Genomic DNA, 9,881 nt, shown 5'->3' with positions numbered 1-9,881 from the left:
GTGGGCGCACCTAATCAAATTGTGTGTCACAAGTTGATGTCTGGCACTTTTGCTTTCTAGTTCGCATATAATACCTTTCTCTTCAAAGATGTGCTCTTGCTCTTACTTCTAAGCAAGTCCTTGACAATATTTTATTGATTTTTGAGGAACGTCTTCAGGCCTTAAAAAGCTTTGTATTGCCGCTATTCCTGCCCTGGGTGTTAATAATGTGGCAGAAGGTGCAGAAATGTTACAGGGGGAGGTGGCTTGTATGGATAAGGAGAGGCAGGTTTGGTGAGGTAAAGTGGGGTTTATCTCGACAGCTTTGGGGAGTGAAGGCTTATCTGGGTCAGAGAGCTTTACGACATAAGCAATTAGGACTGCCCTCTCTTGTGTACGCTAGCAGGAGGGAGGCCTCCCGCCATCTAGATTAGCCGCCCTGCTAAGGCCAGAAGAGCTCCTCGGCTTCTGGACAGTGGAGGGAACCAGCTGGAGGGCGAGATAAGCCGGATGTGCGGGGGGGGGGTTTCCTCGTGGGGAGGGGGAGGAAAGGTGAGGGCAACAAGAGCGAGGGTTCAACATACAGGGGCTGTAGCATATAGAGGCCTTTCCGTATGGGTCAGTGAATGGATGGGAAATGAAAGAATCGATGACCCATACTAATGTATGAATTTAGTAAGTATTGTCCTGTCGACAAGATCACTGATTACTGCAACTGAAAATCATCCTCTTGTCTTTCAGGCCAGCACACAATCTGGATCTGCTCGTCTTTCCCTGGCTGTCGTTGCCATTTCTTGAAGTGCTGGATCTGGTTCCCGATCCGAGGAGTTCAGCCTCACACCTCATGTTTGTCTCGCTCTGAATGATGTCTTCATCCTTATCTTCTCTCCTCTGTTAATGTCTTTTCTTGTCTCTTGTCTTCTTGAGTATGTGAAAGGTTTGGTGATGGAGATTGCGTGGCTCAGGTCCTACTCTGTTCTTGTGGTAGCTGGAAGCTGCTTGGCGTCCTATTCATCACATTCTTCATATATATATTCTTCATTTACATCTATCGTCTGTCTGTCCTGGAAGAGGGACCCTTCCTATGTTGCTCATCCTGAGGTTTCTTCCATTTTTCCCTCATTAAAGGGTTTTTTTTTTTTTAGCAAGTTTTCCCTTATTTGAATCAAAGGTCTAAGGACAGACAACAGCGTATTGCTGTACAGGCTGCTACACAAATAAAATTGACTAGTCATGGAAGTAATTTGCAAAATTGAAACTTTGGGTTATTGGTCTGCTGAAGCATGGTCAACAGCAGTTTAAAAAGAAAAAGACAACAGAGGATGTTTATGCTGTTCAGCTTAACATCAGTGATTTATTCTAATGAGCCACTTGACTGGAAGGATTTACAAGTGATTAGGCTAAATGGTTTAGAGAAATAGTTGAAGAGATCCTTAGATTTATTAAATACATCATTTGTTAACTGAGTTGTCTGGGGGGGGGAGATTTAACATATCAGAATACTGATTTAGGACGTTACAATTATATAATTGTGGAACTGCCCTTAAATGGTTTTCATCATACTTATTAGACAGAACATTTAAAGTCACTGTGGACAATTTCATCTCCTCAACAGCCCCCATGTCATGTGGTGTCCAGCAGGGCTCAGTCCTTGGTCCCATACTGTTCAATTTGTATCTATTGTCTCTTAGCCACAGAATCCGCCAATTCACACCTGTGTCTTATCACTGCTACACCAATGACACCCAACTATACGTTTCATTCAACCCTAATGATCAAAATAATCTGGAGTCTCTGCACTGCTGCCTTTAAGAGCTGGATGGCCTCCAACTTCCTCCAACTTCACACGGACAAAACTGAAGTCCTGGTCATTGCTCTGGACCCACTTTCCAACAATATCACTGCCCATCTTGCCCCATTAACATCCAACATAACACACTGTGCCAAAAATCTGGGAGTAATTTTTGATCATGCCAAACTTTTTATGCATGCTATGATCTTTTCTCACATCTCATACTGTTACACAAGCTGGTCTCAAGCAAGAACAACAACTCTGAAACCAATAGAGACTCTCTATAAGCAGACCTTAAAAACACTAGACCAGAAACCTATCAATTATCACCACTGCCATATACTAACAATATATAACTTATTTAAATTTGACATTTTCTTGCAGTTTTTGGATGCCTGTCTCATATTTAAAATACTACATGGGCTAGCACCTCCCCCTTTGAGTGAGTTCATAGAGTTGAAGAGCAGCAGTGGCAGAGCAACCAGGGCAGTCACCAGGGGACTGGTGTTATACAGTATAGGCGCAGTACGTTTGGACAGACAGTCTTCTCCGTACGCTACTACTACTGGAATACTCTCCCTACTGATGTAAGAGATTGCACCAGTTATCTATCCTTTAAAAATAAATTTAAGAGATGGATTAAAAATAACCAAAACTGTAACCATAACTAACCTGCACTGTAATTTCTCTGTATGTCTAATGCCTTGTAGGTCTTTCGGTCTTAAACAACTTAATTGTGCTGATTTGTCACTCTATTATTTTTTCTGTCTTTCTGTCCTGACCTGCCAAGGGACAACGGATGAAAAGTAGCTATTTTAGCTATTTCCGGTGCATTTACATTTTAATTTGAAATGTTCATGAATGTACACTGTCCCTTTTTAAATAAATAAACTCAATTAAATTAAATCATCACCTCAACTTTAACCAACATATTAAGACGCTTATTCAATCATGTTACTTACATATCAGAAATATTGTCAAAATTAAACCAATGCTCCCAAAAAACAGAATTGACAGCTCATTCACCCCCTCATTTTCTCCCGTCTGGACTACTGCAACTCTCTATTCACAGAGTCTTAATGATGCATCAGTGTTCCGTCTACAGTTAATACAAAATTCAGCAGCAAGGCTCCTCACTAACAATCGTCGCAGAGACCACATCACTCCAGTCCTGGCAGAATTACACTGGCTCCCCATCTGCTACAGAATCCAATTCAAAATGTTACTAATAACTTTCAAATTCATACACGGTCTGGCTCCACCTTCCATCTCTGACCTTCTCTCACCCTACTAGACACCAAGATCCCTCAGATCTGAAAATCAGATGTTGCTACAGGTTCCAAGGTCCAAACTTAAGACCAAAGGAGACCATGCTTTTACTGTTGTTGCCCCAACACTGTGGAACAAACTCCTCCTCAGTATGAAGTCAGCTGAGTGGGTGCCTCATTTTAAAAAGATTTTAAAAAACACACTTGTACAGACAGGCATTTCTATAATATTATATAATTGCTGCTCCCTGTTGTTTTATTTATTTTTTAATGTTTCCTCTATTTTATACTTGATTATTTTATTGTGTTTTGTGTATGTTATTCTGTTAATATTGCTTGTGTGAAGCACCTTGTGACTTCGGTTTTGAAAGGTGCTATAGAAATAAAGTTTCAATTGTTTTCTAACAAATGTGTCACTCAATGATAAAGGTGTCTTTGAGAGGACACAGAGGAAAAGTTTAGTCAATACATTGGTAAAATCAACATTTTAGCTTGATCTACCTAAACTGTCATGATGAGATAGAAGCATAATCCTTCTTTACAAAAACTGCACGACTGAGGTGGCCATTTGGATTAGAGACATTATGAAAAATGTAAAGCTTCAACTTACGTTACTTTTTCATTGAACAACAGATGCTTAATGTTGGAGACAGGTTTAAGGAAGATGACCATTTGCATGTATTTGGGGATTGTCCAGTGATAAGGCCCTTCTGGGCAGAGATTCATAAAGCACTGAAAAACATGTTCGATACCAACATGCCCTTTCAGTTTCTCACTTTATTCTTAGGATATGTTGACTTCCAGGCAAGGCGCCCTGATGAATATTTGTTTGGTATCTTGATATCTGCTTGTAAAAAAGTTCTTACGAGACACTGACTGCTACCTGAGCCCCCTACAATACAAGAATGGATAAATATAGTGAACAATATATATGTCATGGAAGGGATTACTTTCTCTCTCCGTTTCAAGAAAACTGTGTTCATTAAGTTATGGAATAAGTGGGTCAAATATGTAAAACCCCTACGACCAGATTTTGTGGAGGTATCAAGTGAATGATCATGTAATGTTCTTGTCTTCCTGCTCCTTTGATTTTATTTTATATAGCTACGTATGTTGAACCCCCTTCTTTTCTTTTACATATTTAATTTTATTCAGTCTTCTCTAACCTCTCCTGGACTTACCTGTCACTCTTTTTATTGCTTTTATGTGCACAACTAGTCTTTCCCAAACTGTATAAAGTTCATAAATCTTGAAAATGTATGGATAGCAGAAGAGATGACACTACTGATGAATGTATTTTTTACAATCTGCAGTTCAAAAAAAATTGGTTGTTTTGTTTGGCCAAAGCTACTACTATGATGATATGAAACAGATATGAGCAGCAAAATTGTCAATTATTATGACTAACTCTAACTTCATATGTTACTGAAGCCATTACACATGTACACAACTTGCTCTCAATGTTCTGCAGTGCCCTCTTCTCCTAACTCACTCTCCTCTCCTCTCCTCTCCTCTCTTCTCCTAACTCACTCTCCTCTCCTCTCCTCTCTGGTGTGTGATGCTGTATTTTAATTACATGCAGGTTTGTCAGCCAGAAACACAGACACAGTCTCTCTTGATGAGACAATCAAAACAACAGATTGTAACCACACGCTGAGCATGTCCCTCTCTGGGTTGCAGGCATCCGTTTCACTTAAACGACTGAAGGCTTAGCTGCCATCAATGCCAGCTTTGGGAAAAGTTTACCTGTCTGCTTACTGAAAAAAGCCTCTCAAGTAAAGGGCACGCATATCACACTGCCTCTAAACCTGGTGCTCTTGGATGCCCAGACTTCCCGCGTTTTAAATGTATCCCGCTAAAGCAAGACTATCCGAGCTGGAGGACAGAAGTAATGAGACGTGACACTGCCTGGGGGAAAGAAAAGGAAGCCTAACAGATATAGGTAATCCTTCTCACCAAGTTAACGCCTCTTAGCCTCCCACCCCTGCTGTCACATGAACTCAGCGGGAATATGTGTAATATGACGTAGATAAAGGTACACACACAAACACACATATACAGTGGCTGCTGTGGCCAGTTAATTCTGCCTCGATCAATACACTAATATAAGGTTCACTGCTCTTTTATTGTACTTATTCAGGGGATCATTGCTGCTATGATACAATTACCCCAATGTTGTCACAACATGAATTGGATGTACGCCAAAAATGTCACAAAGAAAATTGTATAAAGTGTCGAAGTGAACAAAATGTATTTGGAAAGAGGTTGTTCTGTTGATGCCGATAAATGTAGACAAACACTTACTGTACTGTAGATAATATACTTAATATAGCAGTTGCAGTAAAACAGATTAAGTGGGATTTATATGACAGATTAAACTTTAGTCGAGCTGTCACATGGCATACTCTCAGCTCTTGTATCAAAGGATCACACAACATGACTTCAATCAAAATCAATATAAGCCAGTCCTGAGGGCAACAGTATTTGTTTTCACTACTTTTTGGGGAATTTTCTTGTCATCATTACGTCGCAGTTTGTAAAAATGTGTTTGCAGGTGCATTGAAAAACTCCACAACTGCTGCCATCTTTAAGGTTTTTGAGTGGATTGATGAATAATGGCGAAATATGAATAAAAATAGCATGAAAGTTAAAATAACCCTCAGACTCATTTAAATAATTAGAGATTATTAAAACTAAACCTGTGTCCCAAGTCCATACGTACATGCTAATACAGGTTTATGAGTGTAAAAGCTTGGAAAGAGTAAAAATTAAGTATACTTAAAAAAAACCCAGCATGCATAATAATGTTTTTGAGCATGTTGCTGATGGACACTATTGTACCATAATGCAATGCAACAAAAAGATGGAGGAGCAGGAGCTACTTCCAACTGAATAAAATTAAATCTCTCAGGGGTCACAGATTGGTTTCAAAAAGTGTAATATATTCTTGTATAGTAGCAACAAAATACTATGATACACTGTGAAAAAGTATCTGCTTCATTAACATTAGACAAATCTAAATTCTTCACATGAACTGCTTTGATTGTTCAGATTAGCTGTAATAAAAGTATTTACTAGCATGTTGTTTTGTGACTGTAAAGATTACACACAAACTTCGGTATAAAGTGCACAAGAATTAATCAAAATGTTAGTTTTGAGTAGAGTTAAAACATCTCGACAAAGGTCTGGCACTGACAATACGGAGGAAAGCTGTGGCTCATTAAACATATCATTTTAAACGTGTCAGCATTAGCATCTAAATAAATCAAAAGTTGTGTTAGATGCTAATTATAACTGAACTTTAACTTTGTTTCAGGTGATACACAATAGAGTAAAAAATACTGGTAGTATTTACAGATATTTCCTTAAGTGCCCCCTTAAGTGCAGTTAATTATCCAACTGCCTGTCCACAATGTGTACATGTTTTGGTCCATGTGACATGATCTCCATTCATTAGTGCAGTCAGGGATCAGGGGTGACATATGTAGACAGATGTAACAATAAGCAGAGAGCTCAGTCCATTGTCCACCCGCCATGAAGACAACACACATTGTGACTACTATTAGCCGACCCCAATACCTCAAAAAAGGAAAGGTCACCAACGGGAACATTTTTCATCAATGTCTTTACATGACTTGGCGGCTGTCAAAAATCCTTTCCCTCATCATATTAAAGATGTGGAGTTATATGCAGTATGCTGTAACGGTGGATCCATTAATCTATAATCAGTTGGCACATAATATTAGTTCAGTTGACCCAATGAACCAAATAATTATGCAACTTTTCATGGCTGCAGTTATTTGACTGTAACTGCAGCTCCTAGTTCATATAATGTTGTTGTTGAGTTGGAACTGATTTTGTTTTATTTATTGACATTGCACAAGTTTTGAGTGCTTTGATTTTAACATGTAAAATTATAGCCTATGTTTGATGCGCTTTGGTAAGTAAATGTATACCTTTTTTCCCCCTGGCTGTACCATGAAAACTGGGACCTACAAAACAAACTTCCATGTATGTGGATGTCCATCTCACATATAGGGTTATCTACATTTATCTTTGTAATAATACAAATGTTTTAAAAGTTCAATTGGCCCAAATTTACATTTCCCTCAGCGTGGCACGATTGCAGGTATATTTAGCTATTGGTGAGTTTACTGCACTCAGGAAACTGTCATTTTGGACACAGTTTCCCTCAAATCCCTCCACGCAATTCTTTTTCGAGACTCTCATGGGAGAACACGCCCCACTCTGCATTTGGCGGGTCATGAAAATCGCCCATACCGCCCACTCAGACATGTACGCCGCCACGTTCCCGCCTTCACGCTCAAAATGACAAAAAAACAAATTACCCATCCAATGATTCTTCCCATTTGACAGCTGAGTGGTCTTTTTGTCGAGGCCCTGACAGCATCAGCAGCAAAGAGGGCGAGGATGCGCTGGGCAGGGCCGGACGGTCCAGAGAGGATCAGGGGGAAGTAAGTCTCCAAAGCAGGAATTAATGAGCATTATAGTATTAGGTAAGAATAAGTCCCACCTCAAATCCCTCAGGATTCTTAAACAACTCCACAACACCTGTTACATATGATGATGGAGGGAAACAGAGGAAGTGGAGCCTTTGGTGACAAAAACCAGAGACTTTAAAAAGTGTATGAGCAGTGAAACACACTTGTCTGCTGTGTCTCTGTGAATCATGTTTAATAGAGACCTAACAATTCCTTTTATTCGTATTTGTGCACAATAAATCTTCATAAATGTTACTTCATATATAAAAATAATATAATTTCAATGATTACAAGAGCCAATAAAACATACAAGTAGCTTAATAACTATGAAAAAAGTCTAAAATCTAAATCTCTGAATGTCATGCTCCTGGCAGTACTGACAGTAACTCTAGAGGACAAGCAGTCAGAAGAAATGTTATCCTTGATTAATCACGGGTCAGAAAGAGTGCCTGATTAATTGAACATACAGGACAAATCCACCAAGGTGGTGACTCATTAACCTCCACGTTATTCATTTAAATCCTCTCACATTGTTTAGCTTTTAATCCAGCAAATTGTGCAACAGTCACTCGGTGTGATTTTTTTTGAAAATGACTAAATAATTATGGCTAGAAAGGAGATGATAAATGTTAGATCACTCATAAGAAAATCACAACACAGTGAGACATCCATGGGTGTCTTTTAAATCAAACAGTTAGGGTGCTTTTGGGAGTAAAATAACAAGTCTGAAAATGGTCTCATGTTAGCTCAGCCTGTTACATCACTTACTGTGTTACCCAGACAGTCAACTCTCGGTATTCAGACCTCTGTGATCACAATCAGTCGACAATTCAACAAATAATCCAGTGCAAGCAGTGATTTGCCGGGCTATTTTTTTAAAGGCTTAAATTAGAGTTTGCCAGCTAACCGTGAGCTTGCGGTAAGCTGATCCCTCAAACAGAGAACATGATACTGTCTGAGGGTGGTTCATTATCTGAAGGGAACAACGTCTCAATCCACTGGGTAATGATACCTGGAAAGGACATCTCATTACACAAATAATCTCCAGACAGCTTTTCACTTTGCACCTCCGAGTGTCAAGAAGCTTGTTACTGCGCCTCACATTAATTCACACTGAGGGGATTTTCCCCTGAGAGGTGAGGGTAATGTCAGGAAACCAGGTACTCACACGGGACTACATAAGAAAAGTGGCCTAAAGTCATAAGATGTTCACCTTCTAAAAATGTCCCTCTGGGTTCCTGATACTTCTTCTTTAAGGCTTTCGAGAATTAAGATCTCTTAAATACCAGCATGGTCACCTTATAGAGTCCTCTTTCGATTTCTTAGATCTTTTCTACAACCTATTTTTAGACCTTTTTTAAAGAAATTTTGAGTTGGATGGTTTATGAAAAGCTTTTACCCTTTCACTTGCTTTAAAAAATAAAATACAGACTTGATTTGGTTGAATTAGAAAAACTTCAAGATACTTTTTAAAAACATATTTACAACCTGTGCAAATATTTAAAACGATATCCAACACTGACACATTTCTGACATAACTACTTTACATCTGTGTCAACTTCAGTCCAAATTCAACCTGCTTGAGTCGACACCTTCCCATTCAGTTTGTGTTATAAAGTAATTATGGCGCAAGAGCTTAAACAATTAGACTGTTCATCAAATACTCAATAAACAGAAAATTAATGAGCAAAAGCTTGATTAAACATTTAATTTATAAAGCCAATTAAGATTACATTTTCTCATTTGTGTGAATTTGCTGTATTTCTTTGTCTTGTATAATACTAAATTAAATATGTTTGGGTTCTGGGCTGGTTGGTCAAACAAAATATCAACCTGAAGAAATCCCTGTGGCTTTAACACATTTTAAACAGGCATTTTCCCCTATTTTGAGAAAAATAATCTTTAATTGCAGACCTATAAGATACAATATACTATTTATTGTTTGTTTTTATTTATTATTTAACTCAATTGTGTACTTGTCAGGAATTTTATGTTATTGTATGTAGTTATGTTTACAGTGTGTACCACTGGAGACACTTTATTTCTTTGTACATTGTGTAATGACAATAGAGGCACTGAATTAAGTTGAATTGAACTGAATTAAATTGAAGTTAGTTTGACTACAAGTTTACAGTTGTTAGGGTCTAATGTAACACTAACACATTCTCAAGGCACTGACACAAAAAAGATCAAATCAATTATTTAGTTGTGCATATTAATGGTTAAAAACACAGACTAGTTTCAAACTCACAGGGTCAATATCAGGTGGGAGATGGCTGAAAAAGATTGATTACTCCTAATTGTCTGTTTAGAAACATCTATTTTATCATTCCAAAGAGC

Source organism: Scomber scombrus, chromosome 23 (assembly GCF_963691925.1).
Source record: "Scomber scombrus chromosome 23, fScoSco1.1, whole genome shotgun sequence".
Taxonomy (NCBI): Eukaryota; Metazoa; Chordata; class Actinopteri; order Scombriformes; family Scombridae; genus Scomber; species Scomber scombrus.
This window is presented reverse-complemented; position numbering follows the sequence as displayed.